At 45.2% G+C, this 25,429-nt stretch overlaps 1 long non-coding RNA gene across 1 annotated transcript; it reads right to left on the bottom strand.

Annotated features, from left to right (window-relative positions):
* Positions 1–907: 907 nt before the first annotated feature.
* On the bottom strand, positions 908–15,436 carry LOC116520277. The gene is made up of 3 exons (XR_004256743.1): positions 15,345–15,436; positions 12,694–13,002; positions 908–1,172 (listed from the first exon to the last, which is right to left on the bottom strand). It is a non-coding gene; the product is annotated as an uncharacterized LOC116520277 (long non-coding RNA).
* Positions 15,437–25,429: the final 9,993 nt, after the last annotated feature.

The following is a 25,429-nucleotide window of genomic DNA, read 5'->3' on the forward strand; positions in this document are numbered from 1 at the left end:
TCAGTAAGAGGAGCAGCCTTTATACACATCAAAATATTCACACAGGAGAAAAACCTCATAAATGTCTGGAGTGTGGAAAGAGCTTCAGTCGGAGGGGCAACCTTTATAGACATCAGAGGATCCACACAGGAGAAGAACCTCATAAATGTCTGTTGTGTGGAATGAATTTCAGTGAGAGTAGAACCCTTTATAGACATCAGAGGATCCACACGGGAGAAAAACCTCATAAATGTTTGGAGTGTGGAAAGAGCTTCAGTGAGAGTAGCAGCCTTTATACACATCAAAATATTCACACAGGAGAAAAACCTCATGAATGCCTGGAGTGTGGAAAGAGCTTCAACCACAGGCGCAACCTTTATGCACACCAAAGGATTCACACAGGAGAAAAGCCTCATAAATGTCTGGAGTGTGGAAAGAGCTTCAGTCTGAGGGGCAACCTTTATGCACATCAAAGGATCCACACAGGAGAAAAACCTCATAAATGTCTGTTGTGTGGAAAAAGCTTCAGGCAGAGGAACAAACTTTATGCACATCAAAGGATCCACACAGGAGAAAAACCTCATAAATGTCTGGAGTGTGGAAAGAGCTTCAGTCTGAGGGGCAACCTTTATAGACATCAGAGGATCCACACAGGAGAAGAACCTCATAAATGTCTGTTGTGTGGAAAAAGCTTCAGGCAGAGGAACAAACTTTATGCACATCAAAGGATCCACACAGGAGAAGAAGCTCATAAATGTCTGGAGTGTGGAAAGAGCTTCAGTCAGAGGGGCAACCTTTATGCACATCAAAGGATCCACACAGGAGAAAAACCTCATAAATGTCTGGAGTGTGGAAAGAGCTTCAGTCGGAGGAGGAGCCTTTATGCACATCAAAGGTTCCACACAGGAGAAGAACCTCATAAATGCCTGGAGTGTGGAAAGAGCTTCACTGAGAGGAGCAGCCTTTATAGACATCAGAGGATCCACACAGGAGAAAAACCTCCGCCCGGTCCTCACATTCAGGCAGGGGGAGGCCGAGGGTCCCTCCTTGGACTGCAGCCGTTCCCTCCCTCCGGGGTCCTCCCCTAGGCAAGGTGGGTTGGGAGGTCTGGGGGCGTAGCCAGGCGAGTGAAAGCTGAAGGGGCCACAGAGTTTTCTGCTCTTTTAATGTTCTCCTCGTTTTGCACTGAAGACCTGAGCTAATCTGATGCTGGAGCCCAGTGAGGCTTAGACCGATGGAGGAAGTTCCCTTCTGAGCTGACACAATAAGAACAAGCCAGCTGCAAGGGACCTTAGAGGTCTTCTAGCCCAACCCTCTGCTCAAGCAGCAGATCTCATCCCGAAGGTGCTTTTTCAGGAGGCAACTGGATTTCCTTTGCTTTCACTTCTCATCCAAGAAATGTCCTCCGTTAATAGGACAGAGCAGAAGGGAATTCTTTATTGGCCAAGTGTGAATGGACACACAAGGAATTTGTCTTTGGTGCATCACCTCTCACAGTGTACCTGAAGTAAAATAAAAGGCATCCATCAACATACAACACTTGGTGATAGTCGTAAGTTACTAATAAGCAATCAAATCATACTAAGAAAGAAACAGAACCATCTAAGTTGTCAAGATACAAGCAAGATAGTCATAAGTGGGGAGAGACAGTTACCGAGAAGTAAGAAGAAGATAGTAATGCAGTCTTAGGAGGAGGTGTGGGAATTCGTTGTTGAGCAGAGTGATGGCAAGTGGGGGAAAGCTGTTCTTGTGTGTAGTTCTCTTGCTGTGCAGTGCCCTATACACCCCAGAGACAGTAAGCACAGCCCCTCCCCACTTTAGCTGCCTTACCAGCCCCTCCCTTTCCACATCCACCTGCTCCTCCTTTCCAAAAACTGCAGCAGAGGGAGGAAATCCCCTCCAATACTGCCCCCTTCCTGGTTGCAGTTTTCAACCTTTTTGAGCCCTTGGAAACCGTGTGTGTGTGTGTGTTTGTGTTTGTGTGTCTGTGTGTTTTTCCTCCTACACCCTCTCCCTCTTTGGAGGGGACTCCTGTTGCGGCTGCTGCCTGTGCCACTGTGCCCTGCGACATAGCCCTCCACCCCTGGGTTGGCTCTTCGTTGAGCCATTGGGAGCTTTGGATTTTCATACAGTGTTTTGCCCATCTTCTTCCCCGTTTTATTGTCCTCTTTTGTAATCCACCCAGAGTCATTGGCAGTTGGGCTCCCCTTTGCTTCTCTCAAACTCTCCCCAATTCAGGCAATCAAGTTCTTTTCGGCTCCACACCAAACTTAGTGCCTGAGTTTGGAGAGTAAGATATGAAAATCCTGCATGGCTTCATGATGCTGAATCCCCAAGGACATGACCCTCTTTTGCCCATCTTCCAAATGTTGAGGGCTCCAGCAGCTGAAGACCCAGAAAGAATCCAACTTGGAGAATATCAGCGCTGAATGATTTCCTGTTTCTTTTTTTCCCCAACAATGAGATATTGATTTCTATGAGGAAATTCACTAGCAGGAGATTCTCCTCCTTAGCTCCTCTTTAACTGGAGACGGTCCAAATGGATTCTTGTTCTTTTGCTGCAGCAATAAAAAAACTCCCCAGTCTCCTTGGCTAGGATTTCCTCCACCGCTTATATGTGATACAAAGCATTATTGAGGGACCAGAGCCCACGGAGCAAAGAAAGGGGTTCAGGTACTTTCTGAGTTGTTCAAGATTCCTGTGGTTTCCAATCTTCCTTTCAGGTAAAGTGGGCATAACATAGGTACCCACCTATATGGGAAGAGCCCAGATACCTAACAAAATCATGTGGTCTCATCCCAAAGGTTGTTAAGTTCATTTGTCTTAATATCTTAGCCTTCATGCACACAGACGCACCAATCAGCTAGTGGTAATAATTGGGTAACTCCTAATCCTTGTGTGGGTAGCCACAAACACCTTTTGGGGACATGTTCTAATTGAGAAAACACCTATTGGAGATGGCAGTTCTCCTCTCACACAACTATGGTTGCGGAGGCTTTTGGTTCCAGAACAATAACTTGAGTCCCAGTTCTGCTACTGAGAAAGTCACAGGCTGCGCAGTCCAGGAATCCAGGAATCCGGACGGGCAGATTGTGGGTATTTCTTCACTCTGGAAGTGATCAATCCAAGATGCCAGGCCTTCCACTTTTAGGGCTGTATGGGTGGTCTGAAGCCCTTGAAAGGGCTTCCACTGCTGATCCAAGGAGGTTGTTGGTCCCCGCGTCTTTACAAGTGTCCAGTCTGCAGGCTGAAACGGATGCCCTGGGTGATCTAGTCCTGCAGATAACGGGAAAGGAAATTCATCACCCCAGCGAGGTGTCTTACCCTTCTGGTACAAGGCCAGTGTTAGGTAAGCTCCCCGTTGGGAGACCAAGTACGGTCAGAGAAGTGTTGTGAGAGTTGTGTTGGCGAACACACAAACCAGCATACAGAAACACTGCAGGTTAAATAGGCTTCTTCTTTCGTGGAAATATTGGTATCAGAGTCCATCGAACAGTCCAAGTCACCCACGGAAAAGTCAGTCACTCATCATCTTTCAGTTAAGGGATAATCCAAGTAACATAGTCCAGTATCATATAATCAGTTCGGAACTCAAAGTTTGCTAACAGCTGCAGAACTTACAATAGCTCACTCAGTTCAGATCAGCCCAGCATCTAAGGAAGAGAGAGCGAGCTAAGAGTGGGCTCCCTCTTATGGCCGATTGAGGAAAAACAGCAACCAATCACATTTTACAGTATGCTTTAAAGAAACAGGTACAACATTGTTGCATGATTTATATATTGCCAACCCAACCATTAGATTATATTCCAAAGAGTCAGTTTGCCCACCAGTGGGATGGGCCTCTCCTCTGCCTTTAGGGAGGGATGTGGTCATCCCAAAAGGGCCTCAAAGAGGCTCGAGCCTATTCGCTTTGGAGGTGCAATGAGGGTGGCAAAGGTTGAGGTGAGCACAGGTGAGCTTCCTGGCGGAGCTTAGCTATCTGTTGTTTTTGTAAATCATTACATTTTTTCCCATCGGAGGACTTGCCAGGTGGTAGGCTGAGGAAAGCTTCCGAGTGATGTCGCTCAAACCTAGCTGTGAAATATGGGTCCCAATCCAATGATGTGCTATTTGGCAGCCCAAACCTCCGAATAATTTATTCCAGTAGGACGTTTACTACTTCATGACCTTTATTAGCCCTGCTAGCAAAAGCCTCAGGCCATCCTGTGAAGGGAGATTCTAGTCCCCAAACAGACTTAAAACCTCCCTTTCTAGGGAATTCAGTCAAGTCTGTTTCTCAAATTGTCCCTGGGTAGTTGCCCTTAAGTTGGACTCATAGGGGTGGGTGCCTGGCTCCTTTTGGATTATTTCTGGCACAAATCAGAGAAGCTGCTACAGCTCAGAGATAGCGGAATAGAGATCCTTGCCTACCACACAGCATGTCCTAAAGTTTACCAGTGCTTTTGACCCCCAATGTGTGCCAGCATGTATTTGTGGTAAAGGAATCCTTAGAGGTGCATCTGGTAGAATAACTTTGCTCTCTACCCACCACCCATCGTTCCCCTCCTTGCCTCCGATAAACTTGGCCCATGCCCTGTGCCCGGGTGTATAAGAGGCCAAGGAAGGGGGTATGGAAGGAGACATGGGAATTCAGGTAGCTGTTCCATCTGAGCATCATAGGGCAGCTTCCTTAGCGATATAGAAGTCTAACTGCTATTGCTATCTATCTATCTATCTATCTATCTATCTATCTATCTATCTATCTATCTATCTATCTATGATTGTTGGGGGCGATATGCTGACTCTGTAATCCGCTTAGAGAGGGCTGAAAGCCCTATGAAGTGGTATATAACTCTAACTGCTATTGCTATTTAAACAGGTGGATATTTTGCTGTTTAATATCTATATTCCTCCACTTAATAAGAATAGTGTGATCAATAAGATTTGGGACAGCATAGAAGGTTTTATTCTTGGCTGCTCAGACAAATACCCCCAAAGCAGCAATAATTATAGGGGGGGGACTTAAACGCTAGAATGGGACCAAATGATCAAGCATTATTTAATCAATGTAAGATCCATTATGATGAGAATGTAACAGGAGAATCCCTGCATTCCAGACAATTTAAAGACCCTAAAGCAAATCGGGCAGGTTTGTGTGTAGGACAGATGACTGTATGTTTGGATCTTTGTATCCTTAATGGGTCCCCATGGGGCGTCTTTCCAGCAGAATATACTTCTCGGGGAGCAGGAAGAAAATCCACGGTTGATTCCTGGATAATATCATATGATCGGAAGTTCTTACAGAAGATGGAGGTAGGCTCACGACTGGAAAGCAATCATAATACAATGCTCCTTACTCTCACATTGCACCAGAGATCTCTGAGGGCAGGCACAGCTTACCTGCCCAGGTTAGAGACTCAAAATACCCAGGTAAAAATTAAATGGAAAGAGGAAAATGCTAAGGAAGTTACCAAACGGATGTTAGTTCCAGAAACCATAGAGCTACCTACATCTCTGCTAAGGAATAACTTTGGAGGATCTTACTTAGAGGGGTTTGAAACTTTAATTTTAAATTTGAATTCGGTTCTCATTAACAGAACACTAGCTCGCTCCCAAAGGCCGGTCTCAAAGAATAAAAAATGGTTTTGGTTGCGTGCAACTAAAAAGGATATATAATATGGAGTACAGGGAAAGTAAAAATGCCCCTTTTGAGGATCACACTCACTACTTAAAGCAGTTGAAAGCACAATATAAGACCCTTCTAAAAGAAAATAAAAAAATGCGACTCGGAGGGAGTCTTGACATAGATTAATTACTTCAGTCGGGACAAAAAAACACATCCCTTTTTGGTGCATCTCCAGGGGATTGGGGAAACCCCCCCTACCCCCCAACTAATCAGGTTCCGATTCATGCCTGGGAAGAGTATTTTAGGGAGCTTTATACAGATCCTGACTATGTAACCAAGGAGAGCCAAGCTAGTTTTGACCACACTCCTCACTGGCGCCCTGTTACACCAGAAGAGATATCCCGGTTGATCGGAGCCCTAAAGGCTAATAAGGGACCCGGGGCTGATAATGTCCTGCCAGAAATAATCAAAAAGAAGGCCAGTTGGAGTTGGTGGGCTCCACTTTTAGCCTCTCTGTTTACATTTATAGACAAAACAGACCATATGCTTAGAGATTGGGGAGTAGCAATTATATCATACCAATTTATAAAAAAGGTAATAGAAATGACCCAGGCAATTATAGACCCATTAGTCTTCTGAGCGTTATTAGTAAACTGTATTCCAAACACCTAAACTATAAACTCCAGGATTTGCTAATATCAGGGGGGATAATCGAACAAGCCGGTTTTAGAGAAGGAAGATCTATGATGGATCATATCTTGGTACTCCACCATTTAGTACAAAAATACACGTATAAAAAAATCCTCTCTTTTTGTGGCCTTCTTGGATTGTAAGCAGGCCTTCGATTCAATATCCAGGATCGCCCTCTGGGGGAAATTAAAATGCACCACTATCGATCAACGCCTCCTCTTCCTCATACAAAAATTGTATGCCAATTCCCCCTTGAAAGTGAGGTGCAATCCCCAAGGGAGTTTAACCGCCCCAGTAAGGGTACAAAAAGGGGTACGGCAGGGTTGCATCCTGTCCCCCTCCCTCTTCAACTTCTATATGAATCCCCTGATCGATCTCTTACAGATCCCTGATTTCCATCCTCCTAACCTAGCACAGCGCAAAATCAGGGCAACACTCGGCTATTGCAGGCAAAACAAGCTGGTCCTTAACTTTGATAAATCAAAAGTTTTAGTTTTTGCTAAAAGACCACGCCAATACTCCTGGGAAATAGAAGGACTGTCAGCCTCTGTTTCGCTTACTTGCTCTCGGCTGCCATAGAAACGGGGAGGGTGGGGGCACTGTATTTGGGATGGGCATAAATGGTACAGGGGGTGATATGAAAAGGGCGTTTTCTTCTCAGTCTTCTGCGGATGCTGGTGGCCGGTGTTTGGACCTGGTCAAGGACAACCCTCCTGCATAGAAACATGATGGTGCCTTTTGGAGATGCATCCATCTTTTCATAACCAGTAAAACTATTTTAATTCCAGGAACAATGGAGCTGGGAGTTTTCTTTCTTGGTCATTGATGGAGGCACGCCTGACAGACATAGTTTAGAACAGGTTAGAACATTTAGATACCTTGGGCTGGTTTTCCACTCGCAAGGGACATGGAAGGCACACCTGGATCACACATTGCAAGCAGCCAACAGGTCCTCAAACGCAATCAAACACTTCTTTTATACAGGTGGAGGTCAGTTAGTACCTGCTGTCTTAAAACTTTTCGAGGCCAAAACATTGGCTCAAATTCTTTATGGGGCACAAACAGGAATCCTTGCAAAGAGAGACTTGCTAGAAATCACACAAACTAAATTCCTGTGAGCCATCTTAGCTGCACCCAAAGGAACTCCAAATGCCCAGTTAGGAATTGAGCCAGGCATGCCTCAAATTCAGGTAAGAGCCTGGAAGATGATGGTCATTCTTTGGCTTAAAATGCATTTCTTTACAGAGGGACTGTCCCCACTAGTGTTGACTGACAATTTCCCCTCCCCCTGGAAACTGATTGATCACAAGCTGGGCTCTCATGGGCTCTCACTGGTATTCTTAATGTCCCCAGGCTTTGATCAAGCAAAGCAAGTAGTAATCAATAGAATGGGGGACATGGAGTTCCAAGAAGAATAAATAGGTTGCCTCTCCACAGTAGGGACAGAATCAAACAGGGAGTGTGGGAAGATATCTGAATGACCTGATCTCCCCAAAACAAAGAATAGCTTTCTTCAGAGCCAGATTTAACATTCTCCCTTCAGCACTCCTCCAGGGCAGGTATAAGAGAACACCTATAGCAGAACAGGTTTGTACATGTGGTAAAGGAGGCATGTACTATTACACAGGGAGCTTCACAGAGCTTGTAGGTCTGCACATATTCTCCCCTTATTAGAGAGATTGCCAGGGAGGGCAGACCATTTTTATCTAGCCTTCCTCCTCCAGGACACTAACCCGGTTACCACGTCTGCAGTGGCAAAGTTCTGTGCTGCTGCAATGTCCATAAGAAAAAAATTGGTTACAGAAGTATAATTGTCATCTTGTACCAATTATCTGGACATACCTCTGACAATTTCTGGACCATTGTATTTACTCCCATACTTATCGGCTTCTCACCCACGTAAACCAGGGAGTGACCTGAACAATTTGAGAACATGCGTGTTATTATCCACTTTTAATGCCAATACTTTTTAATTATATTTTAATATCAGTACTTTTTAATATATGGTAAAAAGTAATGTGTATTGCTGGTCTTTGAGAGTAATAAAGATTTATACTCTACGAAAGCCAGGATGTTATTCTATGAGGTCTGTATAAAAAGGAGCCACACCTTCTCTGGAGGGGAGTTCTTCCCTGCGTATCCTTTGGGTTATGTTGGGAACAACTGACCATCATGTCTTTAAGCTTTGATCAAAGATTAAATGCTGATTGTTATTCAAGCCTCCCTTTAAGTCTCAGGTTTGGCTCATTGTGACTTGGATGTGTTCTCAAACTTCTATGGGTCTCAAACCTTACATTGTGAATTCACTCCCCCCCCCTTCCAGGAGAGTGGTTATGTTTAAAAAAGACTTTTTCTCTCTCTCCACATTTTTGGAACTTAGAGAAATACATAACTTTCTACGAGTTTTCTATCGATCAACTCTCAATGTAAGTCTTTTCACACAAAATAAAAAATCAAAGTTCTCACCTTTCAACCTGGACAGGCATAAAATACATTTCTCTCTCTCCCTTTCTCTCTCTCCACTTACATATACCAACAACTTTTCCAGCCCTCCCCCCTCTGTCATTAGAAATGACAGAGAGACAAAGAGATAGAGACAGCTAAGGCAGCTTCTCTTCTTCCAAAGGGAAAACAAGGCTCTTTCCAACGTCTCTACTCAACATTATTCCTTGAAGCAAAAGAGGGGCTGTCCGCTTAATTTCCCATCAGGTGGATGGATTTGGACAACGGACCAGTTTTTTGCAGGGGGGAGTGAAATCAAACTTCATTTAAGAAGTAGGACGTCATCCTCAATGGAACCAGAGGGAGGGGGATTCCTGAAACACCTGGGATTTTTGAACAGAGGACAATTGATTTGATTTGATTTAATAAATTTATAGGCTGCCCAATCCCGAAGGACTCCGGGCAGCTTACAGAAAATAAATTTTAAAAAGTGAAGAGTTTAAAAAAACGGAGGAAAACAAATTAAAAAACCACATCATGCACCCAGTCTAATTGGGGCTGGACCTCGGTCAAGAGGTCAACAGCCCCAGGCCTGCCAGAATAGCCAGGTTTTGATAGCCTTTCGGAAGGCCATGAGAGTGGGTAGGGCCTGGATCTCTGGGGGTAGTTCATTCCATAGGGTCGGGGCGGCTACAGAGAAGGCCCTCCCCCGGGGAGCCGCCAGCCGACATTGTCTGGCTGACGGCACCAGGAGAAGGCCCACCCTGTGCGATCTTATCGGCCGTTGGGAGGTATGCGGCAGAAGACGGTCTCGCAGATATCCGGGTCCTAGGCCATGTAGGGCTTTAAAGGTAATAACCAGCACCTTGAATCGTGCTTGGAGACCGATAGGGAGCCAGTGCAGCTCACGGAGGATAGGTGTAGTGTGGGTGTATTTTAGTACACCCAGTATCACTCGCGCAGCTGCATTCTGGACTAATTCTGGACCCCTAAGTTGCGGACCCTCTCTGAGGGGAGCAAATTTTCTCCCTCTAGGCTTAGGGTGGGCTACCTGGGCTGTCCTTAGGGGGCAACATCCACAGCCACTCGGTCATGTCAGGATTGAGTGCGGGTTTGTTTTATTATTAAACATTTATAGGCCGCCCTTTTCCCTGAGGGGACTCAGGGCGGCTTACAATAATGGGGGAGGCGAGTGCAGGACAAAACACAAAAGAAAATGTGAGTAACAAATAATTAGCAGTAAAAACACAACATTCATTCAACATTCGGGAGGGGCGAAAGTAAAGTCTTATCCCCAGGCCTGACGGGATAGCCAGATCTTGAGGGCTGTGCGGAAGGCCTGGACGGTGGTGAGGGTGCGGATCTCCACGGGGAGATTGTTCCATAGCGTCGGAGCTGCAACTGAGAAGGCTCTCCTTCGCGTAGTCGCCAGTCGGCACTGACTGGCGGATGGAATTCGGAGGAGGCCTACTCTATGCGATCTGATGGGACGAAGGGAGGTAATCGGCAGAAGGCGGTCTCTCAAATAGCCAGATCCACTACCATGGAGCGCTTTATGAGTGGTAAGTAGGACCTTGAAGTGCACCCGGAGACCGACAGGTAGCCAGCGCAGCTCACGGAGGATCGGTGTTCTGTGGGCGAACCGTGGTGCGCCCACAATCACTCGCGCGGCTGCATTCTGGACTAGCTGAAGTCGCCGGATGCTCTTCAAGGGCAGCCCCATGTAGAGCACATTGCAGTATTCCAGCCTAGAGATCACAAGGGCTCAAGTGACTGTTGTGAGGGCCTCCCAGTTAAGGTAGGGCCGCAACTGGCGCACCAGGCGAACCTGGGCAAATGCCCCCCTGGTCACAGCTGACAAGTGATGGTAGAAACTCAGCTGTGGGTCCAGGAGGACTCCCAAGTTGCGGACCCTGTCTGAGGGGGATAAAGCCTGAGTGATGGAACGTCGGCCGAATTGTTGGGAGGAAAACACAACAGCCAATCGGTCTTGTCCGGGTTGAGTACCAGTTTGTTAGCTCTCATCCAGTCTTTAACAGCCTCCAGACCCCGGTTCATCACGTCCACCGCTTCATTGAGTTGGCACGGGGCGGACAGATACAACTTTGTATCATCCACGTATTGATGGTATTTTATCCCGTGCCTCCGAATGATCTCACCCAGCGGTTTCATGTATATGTTAAATAGCAGGGGGGATAAGACCGAACCCTGCGGCACCCCATAAGTTAGGGGCCTCGGGGACGATCTCTGCCCCCCCACCGACACCGACTGCGACCTGTCCGAGAGGTAGGAGGAGAACCACTGCAGAACAGTGCCGCCCACCCCCACCTCCCGCAGTCGTCGCAGAAGGATACCATGGTCGATGGTATCGAAAGCCGCTGAGAGGTCAAGGAGAACCAGGATGGACGCATGGCCTCCATCTCTGGCTCTCCAGAGATCATCGGTCAATGCGACCAAAGCGGTTTCTGTGCTGTAACCGGGCCTGAAGCCGGACTGGAAGGGGTCAAGATAGTTAGCTTCCTCCAAGGTACGCTGAAGCTGGAAGGCCACTCCCATCCAGACCCTAACAGCTTCCAGGCACTGGCACATCACTTCCACCGCTACCATGAGTTGGCATGGGGCGGAAAGATACAACTGTGTGTCGTCTGTGTACTGGTGGTGTTTAATCCCGTGCCGATGAATGATCTCACCCAGTGGCTTCATGTAGGTATTAAATAGGAGGGGGGGACAAGACTGACCCCTGCGGCACCCCATAATTAAGGGGCCTAGGGGTCGACCTCTGCCCCCCAACCAACACCGACTGTGACCTGTTGGAGAGGTAAGAGGAGAACCACCATAGAACGGTGTCTCCCACTCCCACCTCCTCCAGCCGTCGCAGAAGGATACCATGGTCGATGGTATCGAAGGCCGCTGAGAGGTCAAGGAGCACCAGGATAGAGGAACGTCCTCTATCCCTGGCCCGCCAGAGATCATCGGTCAGTGCGACCAAGGCGGTTTCAGTGCAGTATCCAGGCCTGAAACCAGACTGAAAAGGGTCTAGGTAATCTGCTTCATCCAAGGTCCGTCGGAGTTGAAGGGCCACCACCTTCTCAAGAACCTTCCCTAGAAAAGGGAGGTTGGAGACCGGACGATAGTTTTTAAGAATAGCTGGGTCCAGAGAAGGCTTCTTGAGGAGGGGTCTTACCAACAGGGGGCATCCCTCAAGTATCATTGCAACCCAAAACGGGTTCCGTCTGAAGGTCTCCCTCCCATGTTCAAAATGTAAACGAAGGTCAACTCTTGGCTTGTTGAGTCTGCAAAAGAGTTGGACTCTTTTGCTCAAGCGCACGAATCGCTGGGAAGCAAGGCAGAAGTTAACCATGGTTAGTTAGTGGTCAACACCCACCCCCCACAGGGAGAAGGTTAAGTGCAATAAATTTAAAGAGATTTCCCTGGAAGAGAGTTTCACAACCCCACCAACTTTAAGATGGGGGGAGGGGGACTGGCTGGGGAATTCTTGGGAGTTGAAGTCCCCCCCTCTTAAAGTTGGTGAAGTTGACAAACGGTGGCCCAGAAGAAGGGGAAAAACTTTGTGATTTTTGATTCGTTTTTCAAAGAAAACTTTGGTATTCAAGCAGACACAGACGGATCCTGTCCTTTTGCAGGCTCCCCCTTACTAGAAGAAACATATGACAATTCTAGGACTTTTTTCCTTTTTGGCAGTAATAGATTCACTTCTTTGGCCGGTTTTAAACTTCCTTTTAAACCTTTGAGATAGAAAAAAGACCTCCCCCACCCCCTTAAAAAACCTGATGCATCTTTAGCATATTTATATAGAGATATATAGATATAGATATATGTAATAAAGTATAAATTCTTGCATAGAAAATAACTTCTTTTAAAAATGGTTTCCTCTTTTTCTGAGCAGGTAAAGGACAGAGAGCTCCATAAAGCAGATTTGAGTGCATGTCGGGAACATCAGACGATTACATGAAGACCTGAGCTAATCTGATGCTGGAGCCCAGTGAGGCTTAGAGCGGTGGAGGAAGTTCCCTTCTCAGCTGACACAATAAGAACAAGCCAGCTGCAAGGGACCTTAGAGGTCTTCTAGCCCAACCCTCTGCTCAAGCAGCAGATCTCATCCCGAAGGTGCTTTTTCAGGAGGCAACTGGATTTCCTTTGCTTTCACTTCTCACCCAAGAAATGTCCTCCGTTAATAGGACAGAGCAGAAGGGAATTCTTTATTGGCCAAGTGTGATTGGACACACAAGGAATTTGTCTTTGGTGCATCACCTCTCACAGTGTACCTGAAGTGAAATAAAAGGCATCCATCAACATACAACACTGGGTGATAGTCGTAAGTTACTAATAAGCAATCAAATCATACTAAGAAAGAAACGGAACCATCTAAATTGTAAAGATAAAAGCAACATAGTCATAAGTGGGGAGAGACAGTTACCCAGAAGAGTAAGAAGAAGATAGTAATGCAGTCTTAGGAGGAGGTGTGGGAATTCGTTGTTGAGCAGCGTGATGGCAGGTGGGGGAAACCTGTTCTTGTGTCTAGTTGTCTTGGTGTGCAGTGCCCTGTACACCCCAGAGACAGTAAGCACGGTAGTCAGCCAGCCCCTCCCCACTTTAGCTGCCTTACCAGCCCCTCCCTCTCCACATCCACCTGCTCCTCCTTTTCAAAGACTGCAGCAGTGGGGGGAAATCCCCTCCAATACTGCCCCCTTCCTAGTTGCAGTTTTCAACCTTTTTGAGCCCTTGGAAACCGTGTGTGTTTGTGTGTGTGTGTGTTTTTCCTCCTACACCCTCTCCCTCTTTGGAAGGGACTCCTGTTGCGGCTGCTGCCTGTGCCACTGTGCCCTGCGACATAGCCCTCCACCCCTGGGTTGGCTCACCGTTGAGCCATTGGGAGCTTTGGATTTTCATATAGTGTTTTGCCCATCTTCTTCCCCGTTTTATTGTCCTCTCTTGTAAGCCACCCATTGTCATTGGCAGTTGCTTCTCCCAAACTCTCCCCAATTCAGGCAATCAAGTTCTTTTCGGCTCCACACCAAACTTAGTGCCTCAGTTTGGAGAGTAAGATATGAAAATCCTGCGTGGCTTCATGATGCTGAATCCCCAAGGACATGACCCTCTTTTGCCCATCTTCCAAATGTTGAAGGCTCCAGCAGCTGAAGACCCAGAAAGAATCCAACTTGGAGAATATCAACATTGCATGATTTCCTGTTTCTTTTTCCCCCCCAACAATGAGATATTGATTTCTATGAGGAAATTCACTAGCAGGAGATTCTCCTCCTTAGCTCCTCTTTAACTGGAGACGGTCTCCTTTTGGGCATGAATTCCAAATTCAGATATCCAGGAAGAAAATGTATCCCTGTAGTTGCTGTTTAAAGACACGCTTGTCTTCTCCCCAATTGGGGTCTGAGCCTGGTGTGGAAGCCAATGATGGACCCAGACAGGAGGGGCAGGTTTTCTGATTGCTTTTTATTGGAGGACTCCAAGGAAAAATGTTCCTGGTCAAAAGGCCAAGAACAAAGGATTAAGAAAGCTTTATACATTTTCACTAAAGGAGAAGGCGGGACAAGGTGAAATAATAAGAAATATCCTCTAAAAAACACTTTAGCAATAATTCTACCATTTGTTCTATTGGTCTCTAGCTGTGCCATTCCTAAGCCTTGGCTAGCGAAGGCCCCAGGAGTTCTCTAACAGGTGTTTCATTGGCTGCCGGCCATCTCGATTCCTCACTTTTTGCTGAGCTCTGCAAGTTGTCTAATTCTCCTTACTTTTATCCACTTTCTAGCTACCCATAATTGCTGCAAGCTTTACACATGCATATTTCCTGTTGATAAGCATTCTTTGTTCTTGTGATTATTTCAATTGCTTTTCAGCATTTAGATATTTTTGTGCCTCACTTTTGCCTTTGTGGTATTTGGCAGTTTGAGATATTTTATTTCCTTCCGCTACTGTTCAATAAACTGTTTCTGCATTTTCACTTTACACAAAAATTGTATTAAAAAACCCCTCACTGGCCCTAACCAAGATACTGCTGTTAAAAATTGTCTACCTTTACAAATGCATTTGATGATTAAAATATTAGCTAGGCCTATTTTAAATCAATATATTTCTTGGTGATTATAAAATTATTTCTGTATTCTTCAAACTTTGGGTTTTTTGCTTTAAAAAAAATCTGTTTCCTGTTTTTAACTTTTTCAGTTCCTCTCGTTTTTTTCAATGTTTTGTGGTTATTTGAGTAAATGAAATGAAATGGGACTTTGAATTCTTTATTTACTGCTCTGGACCTGCATTATGTTTGGGTATGAAATTGAATTTTTAGTCCTCTTAATTTAGACTATACTGTTAAGTAGCATATTCCCACAAAACATAAATAATGGCGTTATCTATATGTTTCTTATATTTTGTAAAGAAAAAATGCAGAAAATGTTTTCTATTTCTTGTGCTAGAATTTATTTCAAACTTATCTCCCTTTTTCTTGAGGTTCTCCAACTCAGCTTTTTTGGGTGGAGATAAAGTTCCACCGCAGTTTTAAATCTTTAAATCTGAAAATTATGATGAACCCAAAAAGACAAAACATTCATTTCAGTCCTGGTTTGAATCTGCTAGAAACACAGTAAAAACAACTTACCAGCTCTTAAGAAAAGCACTGAGAAGCAGAGTCGGAGAACAATCTTGTGAGACATTTCAAAGAAACTTTGTCCAACTTTTTCAAAATGTATCTCGTTGTCCACAGTTATCACTGTGGCGAAAAATTCCTTAAGCAAAAGAGGCCCCGAGTTCTCTGGCCTCCTCCCATAGTTAACACTGAGAGCAGACACCAAGCCACTGTGACTTCGAATCTGGTAGCAACTACCCTGGCTTTAATTATTTTTTTAAAAAATATTTAAAATTCTTCCTTTCCCTCAGGAGACTGGTGAGGCCCCGCCTCCCCTGCCTCTAGTGACTGCACGTCCCTGGTTCTAGCGGGTCCCTTTCTCTCCTTCAGGGGAACGAGAGAACTTTCCTGAAGCAGTAGATTAGAAATTGTACTTTTACAGGCTGTTTTCTATCACATGTTATTGCTCCTCCTGCCTGTCTCAATAAAAGGGGCTCTCAGGTTCCAATCTGGGTCGCTCCATCCCGAGAAAATTTGTCTCCTGTCTTTTCTCAACATTGACCTCATGGGCGAACAGCGGAAACTTCACAAGTAACGTGGTTGTTAAGTGAGCCTGGCTTCCCCATTGAATTCGCTTGTCGGAAGGTCCCAAAAGGGGATCTCGTGACCCCAGGACAGTGCGACCGTCGTAAATATGAACCGGTTACCCGGCATCTGGAGTTTGATCGCGTGTCCGTGGGATGCAGTGGTCAGAAGCGGACAAATGAAAATGTCACTAAATGGTTGCTAAATGAACCGTTGTAAGTCCAGGACTCATCCGATGGGAGAGGAGAGTCACTGAGCGTTGTGTAAAAGCAATTCGGTTCTTGGCTCTTTTCAACAACTTTGATGACTTCTGAGTTTCTTTGGTGCCGTAGATCAGCTTTGCTGGCTGAGGAACTCTGGGAGTTGAAGTCCAGAGGTCTTAAAGTTGCCAAGGTGTGAGGCCACTGCAGAAGATGACACAAAAAACCCTCCCGACCTTTTTGCTTCTCAACAACATTTCAAGCTCTTTCTACACTTACAAAATCATCCTAATCACCCAAAATAAAAAAAAGATTCATATTTTCTTCCAGCTTCGAGCAAAAAGCCCAGCAGCGATTTCCAACTCGAAATCAAATTAGAGACATTCTTTAAGTCAATTTTGCCATTTTCCACACCACCCACTGGACACACAACTACACAAACGCCCAAGATTGTTAAAAGATGATTGTTTGGACAAACGGGGTAGGATGCAAAAACGCCACGTGCCAATACAGAAAGCCCATCACGCACAAAGCCCCCCTCGCCCCCCGCACGTGGGGAGGGAAAGTGGGCGGGGCAAAGGGTGGGGGGGCTCCATGGAGCGCTGCTGCCCCCTCCTCCCCCCCCGCCCGCCTTGCTCCCCATTTCAAGCAGCCTGAATGTTGGGAGGGTCTCCCGGGCATTTCCCACAGGCGGCCACTAGAGGGCAGGCGCCGCCCGGGCTGCCTTCGGAGGGGCGCCGCAAAAGCTGCCTCCAAAGACGGAGGGAAAAGGGGGGGGGGGAGTCCAGGAGGCCCCCAAATCTGGAAGCGGCTGCCGGGGGGATCCTGGGAGTTGAAGTCCACCCATCGGGAAGGCTGCCCGCCAGAGCCTCGTCCCACCGGCGCTTCTCTCCCCTCCGGCCACAGGAGCCTCGCAGCCCCCCCGGGGTCCGGCCAGGGCGGGGAGGGGGAGTCCGGACCCCCCTTAAAACCGTCACTAAGCGAATGGCTGGTGATAAGTCAAGGAGTACCTGCATTTATTGGACTCCCCCTTATTACTTGATGCATGACTTAAAGTGGGGAAGAGACCGGTTGCTCCTTCCTCCTCCTCCTCCTCCTCCTCCTCATCTTTTCCCCATCTTTTCTCCTCTCAGATGTCTAGACCAGTGGCTCCCAAACTTGGCAACTTTAAGACTTGTGGACTTCAACTCCCAGAATTCTCCAGCCAGCTCTGGGAGAGAATTCTGGGAGTTGAAGTCCACAAGTCTTAAAGTTGCCAAGTTTGGGAACCTCTGGTCTATACCACAATTTGTTTGGCAGCCAGCAGGATAGAATTGGGGAGGGAGGGGAGAGAGAAAAGGGCCTGTTTAAATTTTGTAATCATATCTGGCCCAAACTTAAAAACTCCCAAAGAATCATTCATGGCCTTCTGAAGATGTCTCTGAACAACCAGTTTTAGACTTGCTCTTGTGACTCAATTACGGGAGTCTAGAAAATCTGAACACTGGTATGCTCAGTTGTTTTTAAAAAGGTCAGTAGGAATAAAGAGTTATTGAGGGATTCTGTATAGTGGACCCCTCCCCAACCAAAGAAATTCTTCTCTAATGAGCCCATCTTTGAGAGCAATTGCACCATATTGAAATCACTCAGATATTTTACCAGATGCCCCCCCCCTCCATGGAACTTGTCCCACTAATATTTAGCTCTCCTAAGAGGGCAGCCCCTGTTCCAGATGGGGTAGCCCAAGTCCCAATCGTCCCACAATGGGAGGTGCCTAGATTACGCCAGCATATGGTGAAAATCCTACAAAAATGGCTTAATTGTTTAAAAGCATTATTTCTACTCATAATCCTATATGGAATGAGTTACAAACTATGTTTAATATAATACAATAGCAGAGTTGGAAGGGACCTTGGAGGTCTTCTAGTCCAACCCCCTGCCTAGGCAGGAAGCCCTTTCAGACAAATGGCTGTCCAACATCTTCTTAAAGACTTCCAGTATTGGGGCATTCACAACTTCTGGAGGCAACTTCTGTTCCACCGATTAAGTGTTCTAATTGTCAGGAAATTTCTTCTTAGTTCTAAGTTGCTTCTCTCCTTGATTAGTTTCCACCCATTGCTTCTTGTTCTGCCCTCAGGTGCCCTGGAGAATAGCTTGACTCCCTCTTCTTTGTGGCAACCCCTGAGATATTGGAAGACTCCTATCCTGTCTCCCCTGGTCCTTCTTTTCATTAAAATAGACATATCCAGTTCCTGCAACCGTTCTTCATAGGTTTTAGTCTCCAGTCCCCTAATCCTCTTTGTTGTTTGATGTTTTTCTGACTGGGGAGGACAAAGGGATGTTTGTGGGGAAAGTTGGATCAGAGACACCAGAGAATGCTAGAGATCTTCTGTTTCCCTTTGAAGATCCTATGTGGGATCCAAGCATCCCACAGATTTGAGGGAGTTATGAGAAGTCATCAACTGAGTAGTTGCAGCTTTAAAGGTTGTTACTCCAAAGAAGTAAACTTTAGGGAAGACCAACAACAATCTCCACAGATCTGGAAATGATGTTCTCCCTCCCTCCCTCCCTCCCTCCCTCTCTCTCTCTTCTCTCTCTCTCTCCCTCCCTCTCCCTCTCTCTGTCTCTCTGTCATTTCTAAGACCTGGAGGGGGAAGGGCTGGAAAAGTTGTTGGTATATGTAAGTGGAGAGAGAGGGAGAGAGAGAAATGTATTTTATGCCTGTCCAGGTTGAAAGGTGAGAACTTTGATTTTTTTATTTTGTGTGAAAAGACTTACATTGAGAGTTGATCTATAGAAAACTCGTAGAAAGTTATGTATTTCTCTAAGTTCCAAAAATGTGGAGAGAGAGAAAAAGTTTTTTTTAACATAACCACTCTCCTGGAAAGGGGGGGGGGGGGAGTGAATTCACAATTTAAGGTTTGAGACCCATAGAAGTTTGAGAACACATCCAAGTCCCAATGAGCCAAAGCTGAGACTTAAAGGGAGGCTTGAATAACAATCAGCATTTAATCTTTGATCAAAGCTTAAAGACATGATGGTCAGTTGTTCCCAACATAACCCCAAGGATACGCAGGGAAGAACTCCCCTTCGGAGAAGGTGTGGCTCCTTTTTATACAGACATCATAGAATAACATCCTGGCTTTCGTAGAGTATAAATCTTTATTACTGTCAAAGACCAGCAATACACATTACTTTTTACCATATATTAAAAAGTACTGATATTAAAATCATCATGTATATATATATATATATAAACCTTTGGAAATGAAAAATGATATACTTATGCCTTAATTGAAGAAAGTAAATGATGATATAATTATGCTGTGAAATAATCTAACAATGACACAATGAAATAGTAATATAAGGTCTGGGGATATAATGTATAAGGTTAAGAACTTACTATAATGATATTTCGCTGCTGATAAGCAATTCTAATAGGGGAACAAATGAAAACTAGTATATATAGGCAGCGATGCTTTGTTGAAAAATGAAGGAATAAGATCTCTGTTTGAAGGTATGAAATGCAAGGTTAACAATAAATAGAAGTATACTTCCTGGGGAAAAATAATGCTAATGTTAACTGAATATTTATTGTAGAATGAAAATGAGGCCTTTAGTTATATTAGATCAAATATTTGAGACGGTAAATATTATTTGAAGATGCAGATGTTAAAACACTTGTAACTTAACGACATGCTGCATGTGATGATGGTTTTTCTATTTTTTTTTAAAACCCTAGGTTATTGTGGTGTCTATTAAATATACAACAGAGAGATACGGGATGTGTGTATGGGGGGGAACGTAGTAGGGATGCACCTGTGATCAAATGACATACTGTATGGGACGATGGGGGGTTTTTTTCTTTCTTTTTTTTTTCCTTTCCTTTTCCCTTTGTTTTTTTTTTCTATTGTTATGTGATGTTGTCTATGTAATAAAAAATAACATTATTAAAAAAAAAAGATAATGAACTTTTAACTGGGTGGGATCCTGATGTAACTCCCAGAATTGGAATCCCACAGCATGATGCTAACATGCCTGTCTTATTAAATTGGAACTTTAAGGATCGTTTTGACTTGGACTCTGATTTAATTCTGCATGATACTTGGAACGCTGACACTCTGGACTAATGATCTTTTTTTCTCTCCCTTCAACCGTTAGTTGTGAAAGCAATCCAGAAAATGTTGAATACGTTTGTCATTTGGCTTTCCCACATTGTAGGACCTTATTTTAGGTATTGTCCAGAATATGGAAGGTATTAAATCTTTTTGCTTAAGAGTTATTAATTTTAATAATGGTGGGTCCCAGTCCTGCCTTTGGCTACATGACTGTATGGGCGCATGCTCTGCTGTTATGCTGATCTCTTCTGATTCGTTTTTGTAAGAAAAGAGGAATTTTGCCTAGCTGCTTCCTTTTGCATTGCATGGATTATACACTTCCACCTGTCAAGATTCAAGAGCCAACCAAGGCTAGTTACTGTCAACTAAGTTTGGATTTCCCCCCATCCTTAAGATGAGGACTTTGACACTGAGCCACTTAAAGGTATTTTATCAGGGAGATCGTCGGATCTTCCTGTGGAATCATGGCAACATGGAGATGGACACTTCGGGCTCTGGCCAGCTCTTGCCTTGCCCTCATTGGGCCTTTGACTCCTCTGACACCTGTGGCAAAAGTCTAACGTCCAGGTGTCTCATCAGATCCCGAGGCTGGAAAGAGCCCGAGACAGTTATGACAATTGATATGAAATCACATATTATCCAATTGAATATATTTGTGTACATTGTTATTATTGTACCTCATTTGTTTGACTATCACTATTATTCCTTCATTTTAAATGAGATATATTAGATATAGGGTTCATTTATATTCGTGACCCGCCAAAACCGCGCTCGACTAAGCCGCGCCCGATTAAACCGCGTCGCTGACCTCATCAACAGGGCGACAACAGCCAGCGCGGAGAAAGAAGGGCGCTTTAAATAGCGCTTTGAAAGCAAGCCGATTCAACTTAAGGTAAGGGTTACGTTTAGGATTAGCTTAAGGGTTAGGTTTAGAGTTAGGTTAAGGGTTAGGGTTAGGGTTAGGGGGGTTAGGTTTAGGGGTTAATTTTAGGTTTAGGGTTTACAGCATGCTTCTGTCTCCGCGCTGTTGTCGCCCTGTTGATGACGTCAGCTACGAGGTTTCGTCGAGCGCGCTTTAGTCGAACGCGGTTTTGTGGTGGAACCCTCTGGTTTAAAGTCTTTATGTTTTGTGTCACTTTTTCCAACCAAGTGTGGATTTTAGTCCAATATCTTTTAGCTTCTAAACAAGTTCACCACATATGACCCTGGTATCTGATGACATTTCCAACACTTTTCAGATTTATTCTTGAACATTCTTGCTTTTCTCGTCGGGGACAGGTGCCACCTGTAAAACATCTTATACAAATTTTCTTTAGATGCTGTTGACATTGTCATTTTATAATTTTGAGACCACAATTTCTGCCAATTCTCTAAGTCAATCCCATGTCCAAAGTTTTCCCCCCAAGCAATCAAAGATTCTTTAACTTGTTCTTCTTCTAGCTTAACCTCTAATAAGTATCCATATAGTTTTTTAATTACCTTTTCACCAGTACGTAGCAAAATTTTATCTAATCAGTCATTTATCATGGAAACCTTCCCTTTTAAGATCTTTATCGTATCTAGAATGTATTTGCGCATATGAAAACCAGTTCAACTTTATACCTTGCCGTTCCAGTTCTTGCATCGATTTAAGTTCACCCTTTGCATTCAATATTTCACCAGATCTAATTGTTTGTTCCTTTTTGCATGTTATTGGATATGAAAATGCTTCAATAGTTGATAACCAGACTGGATTTTTTAAGTAATGTTTCCTTTTAATCTTCTCTCAATTTAACAACAAAGCCTCCCATATATAATGTCTTCTGAAATACCCCTGCATTTTAGTTCCCTTGTACCATAAGAAAGCTTGCCATCCCAACAACAAATCATGTCCTCCTACAGTCAATAATCTAGAATTTCTTAACGTTATCCACTCCTTAACCCACATCAGGCTGGTTGCCTGGTAGAATAACTCCCAGTTAGGTAAGCCAAATCCTCCTCTTGTTCTAGCATCTTGTAACAACTTTAATTTTATTCTTGCTTTCTTTCCCTGCCAAATATACTTCAACACTATTTTGTTTAAATCGTCAAAATAATCTTTCCCTAGTCTAATTGGAAAAGCAGGCAGGTAATCTTCAACGTAAATCCATTCATTTAGCGACTGTTAGTAGTTATGCCGCTGAAATGCATGGCTTACAACCAGTCCTCGCACTTATGACGGTTGCTGTATTTCCCCCGTGGTCAGGTGATCAAAATCTAGGCACTTGGGCAATCAGCAAGATTACTTGTTTATTTGATACGGCAAGCGCTTAGGATGGCCGCAGCATCATCCCAGGGACAGGTCTGTCGTTGGGATGGCCGTTTAGGACCTTCCCACAAGCCACGTCAAAGGGGGGGGAGCTGGATTTGCTCAACGACCATGTGATTCACTTAACAACGGCAGTCATTTGCATCAACTCACTGTGCAACCACCTTGCTCAGCTACAGAGATTTGGGCCCTGATTGTGGTCCTCATCTGAGGGTTTGCGTTCCTCTCTTCTATGAAGAATCAGGGAGCCGTTTTCGCCACAAACATGGCAGGATATGAGCCCCTGGGAGGGAAGCCGAGACCACCTCGAGACGGTTTCCTTTGCCTCAGAAGACCTGAGCTGGTTTTTTCCTGCCCTGCTCATCTCCCTCGCACAGCCCGGACTCTCGGATGGAGGGAGGAGGGTGGCGGCGTCCTCGAGGGGCCTGGAATTCAAGGAACGTTGGTCTGCTTAGCCAGGGAACTAACATGCTTTTATCCGGGATTGAGAGAAGAAACCTGGCCGGATCGTGGCCTGTTTGGTTCTGCAGTGTAGCTGGATGGCTGGTCGGTCCCTGATTTCAGCTACGCTCCTTTTATCCCTCTTTGGACGTTACTGATTTTTAAAAGACCCACAAAGTGTATTCCCAAGAGGCGAAATGGGTAATTGGAAGGATGGTTGTGCACACAGGATTTGGGGGTCCCAGGATCTCTCCTCCAGATGCAAATGGTCTGTTTTGGGGTGGGGTCCCCTCCTTTCTGCCCTGAGCTGCAAATCTTCTCCTTGATTGGTCTTCATTTGATTTTGGGACCCAAAGTGGGCACATTTCCTCCCATATCAAACACAGAAAATCCACACACACCCCTCACCTGTTCCCGGGGAGCAGGGATGGAGGTCCTTCCATCATGCCCATCCCAGCAGGGTGGGGGCTGGAGTTTCCTCCGGGAGACGCTGCCTGGAAGAACATCTGGCAGCGAGCCCATGTGGCGTGAGGCGGGTGAAGAATTAGCGAGGCGCCTGCCGTGTCTTCCCGGGGACGAGCCCCTCGTACGGAGGAGGAGGAGAGCCCCTCTCTGTCCTTCTGCTGGGCGCCATTATATGCCATTGTTATTATCCATGCGGTCTATCACTTCATTCTCTGTTCCACATTTTGTTTTTCATCCATTTTGCAACCTTGTTCTTTTCTTTCTCTCCCAAACAGTTTCCAAGCCCCCCACCTATTCTTCCCAAGAGCCACTTTCCACACGTTCTCTGTTGGGAGAACCGGCTGGGATGCAAACTCCAGTGACAACTAAAATAATTAATTTATACAATACAATACAAGAGCAGAGTTGGAAGGGACCTTGGAGGTCTTCTAGTCCAACCCCCTGCCTAGGCAGGAAACCCTATACCTTTTCAGACAAATGGCTATCCAACATCTTCTTAAAGACTTCCAGTGTTGGGGCATTCACAACTTCTGTTCCACTGATTAATTGTTCCAACTGTCAATGTATTATAATACATTTTAATTTCAAACTCCTACTTTTTCTCCCTGCAGTGATTCAGGTTTCTCTCCTTTCCTTCCATGCCTGGTTTCCCCCACGATCCCTTTGTGGGTCTATCACGAAATAGTCTTCTCTCCACCTTCTCTTATTACCAGAACCAAGCAGGCCGATCCTCATTCCTTGCCATAAGAACAAGGTGCAGTGGCGATGGCACCAGGTGAGTTCTAGTCCTGCCTTGGCCGTGAAAGCCGGCTGGGTGACATTGGGCTGATCACCAGGAGAGGTGAGTTCTAATCCCACTTATGGCATGAAAGCCAGATGGGCCCTTTCTCGCAGGCCGGTCCACCTCACAGGGTTGTTTTTCTGAGGAAAATAAAATAGGAAGGAGTGCTTGCTGCCTTCAGTTGCTTGTAAAATAATAAAGGTGGGATTAAAATAAATGAACCGAATTGTTTGAAAAGGTCAGAACTGCTTCTGATTCTACCCATCAGGCAGCCTCTCATTCTTAGCTCTCCAGATGTCACCATTACTTTTCCCTTACTCTCTTGTAATCCACTCGTCCTCCATCCCTTTCTCCTGGATTGGATTCATTCAGGGGGGTGGACAATTCCCCCCAAACGCACCCCTGGTTCTTCCTTTACCACATTGGAGGCCTTCACAACACACAACCAGGACCCATGGATGCCCACCTTCACACAGAATAACGGAGGAGGAAGAAGGGACTTTGGAGGACTTCCAGTCCAACTGCAGGGAATGAGAGATTCAAAAATAAAAGCCTCTGACCCTGGGGGATTAGCTGGGGGTTGCATCATCCAGACAGGAGAAAGTTGCAGGAGGAAACTGCCAGGCCCCACATGAAAAGAGGGTGATGGGCTGGCGGCTGAAGCAAAGGCATGGCACACACTTGAAAGGAAAGCAGGAAGACTGGGTGTTTCTGCACTGCCAGCCGCCCTCAGAGCTCTTTTGACAGTGATTGAGTGCTCTGGAAATCAAGGGGCGATGCAGAGATCCGCCAACAGGGAAGCTGCCCAAAGATTTGCCAGTGGGTTGGATTTTGCCTCAATCTGAGATATGAGGAGGATTAGATATAGGGATCAAAGGCAGCCTTTTTCACATCACTGAATGTCTGTCTGACCTCAACGTCCCTTGGAAAATCCGGGTGATTTTTGGCCACTTCAGGGAGCTCATAATATGGGACTTCTTGAGCAACTAAAAGCAATATTGCAGGAACAAAAGATTTGAGATTATTTGTGAAACTTGTTAATAGTCCATTTCTGTTAGAGGAGTGTGGAGGTGGTGTTTCTGTGTTGTGTCCAAGACTTGGGAGAGGAGTAAGACCCTCTAATAACAATAAAGAAAAGGATCTTATTATTATTTCTTATTTTACTTTTAAAAAGGGATTTGGAAAAAATGGAGCTCGTGGGCTTGTGAAAGCTCCCTAAAATAATGATAATGATTGGTTTCCCTGGAGAAAGTATGAAAGGA

The sequence above is a fragment of the Thamnophis elegans genome, chromosome 17 (assembly GCF_009769535.1).
Source record: "Thamnophis elegans isolate rThaEle1 chromosome 17, rThaEle1.pri, whole genome shotgun sequence".
NCBI lineage: Eukaryota > Metazoa > Chordata > Lepidosauria > Squamata > Colubridae > Thamnophis > Thamnophis elegans.